The following is a 1,602-nucleotide window of genomic DNA, read 5'->3' as shown; positions in this document are numbered from 1 at the left end:
TTTTCTTTATACATGATTGTCTTGACCATTGCTATCTCCAAAATTTTTGTTCATTTATCTTCCAACTTTGGAATGGATTTTCTCCTCCTTTCCTACTTAAATGATCCCTTCAACCACAAATCTCATATGACCCTTCATCTGGGCCTTTCCATTTCACCTCATATTAACTTTGTATGGATGTTATATTAGCATCATTGTGTGCACATCTGTTACTTGAAGGTTAGGACTCTTATTTTTTCATTTTTATCATATGAGTCATAGTTACCTTACACATTACAGATTATTAATAGCATTTATTGTATCCAATTAAATGAGAATCGGTAAGTACTCCAGAGGTAATTCCTGAAATCCTATAGATTATTATTTATAGAACAAAGCCTTCAATATAAGCTTCCTAAATAGTAGCCACAGTTGTTGGTTTTATAATGTATCTTTAGCCACAATAGAAGCACTTTAACAAATGCTTGCTGATTGGCTTGACTTGATGTAGTTTGCTCACAAAAAGTCATTAATAATTTAATTATTAATAATAAATTTAATTATGGAAATGATTATAAAAGTATTTAATTCACTTGAATTGCCTAGATAATTGCCTCTATTTAATATTGTTGTATCTGAAAAAAATGATAGTAAAGAAGTCTATCTCTGTTTCCTAATATGTTTCTATTTTCTTCAGTTTCTTTATTGTCTTCTTATGACCTTCATTCACATATTCAAGATTTGTCACTTCATCAACCTGGACATCATCATTAGGAACATAGTATTTCTGTTTAAATAATAATGATCACCATCATTAACTCCAAGCCTGACCTCAAATTCTTTAAGAATTGACCCATATCAAATACTTTTAAGGACAAAAACACACTTTAAATGTCAAAAGATGGCTCATTTTTCTTAAATGATTGATGAATGCATGAAAGCATTAAATTATTGAGCATTTCCTTTACTGTGTAAGAATAAGAAGACAGAGCTAACTAAAATCCTTGTCAAGTTATCATAGAAAGTTTGCTGTAGTTCTAATATAGATGAACTTTAGGGTATAGGATATAATGCTGGGACAGAGAGAATACTTTAGAAAGAACAATGCAATGGGAAAAAGTACTCTCTTTGGAGTCAATGGATGTGGATATACATTCTGGCAATGCAACTGGTCAATGTTATGAACTTAAGTAAGTTAATTAATCATAATTGCCTTCTTTGTAAATTAAGGAAGCAGGATTAGATGACCTCTGAGTTTCTTTTCACTTTTAGATCTTAATATTTAATTTATTATTTTAATTTCCATTTTATCTTTAAATTTATTTTTAATAACTTGTAAGAAGCTAGTTATAAGATATCGCATAAGACCTGGAGTTCACACCTTTGTCAAAATTTTCTACCTCTAGATTTACTCTCTCTCTGATTAGAAGATCAAGAGGCCTTCTACCAGAACCTTCATTTAAAGAAGGAGCCCAGTTTTTTTCATTGTGCTTACTTGAGTCTAATTCTCTAGACTTTTCTATCATGCCTCATGAACTACTTCATCTAGGAATTTCACATAGACCCTGAAACACACAAAGCCATATCTTAAAAATGCCCTTTATCTCTAGAGCCCTTCTTCTG

The sequence above is a fragment of the Gracilinanus agilis genome, chromosome 1 (genome assembly GCF_016433145.1).
Source record: "Gracilinanus agilis isolate LMUSP501 chromosome 1, AgileGrace, whole genome shotgun sequence".
NCBI lineage: Eukaryota > Metazoa > Chordata > Mammalia > Didelphimorphia > Didelphidae > Gracilinanus > Gracilinanus agilis.
The sequence above is the reverse complement of the archived record's forward strand: the minus strand, read 5'-3'. Positions refer to the sequence as shown.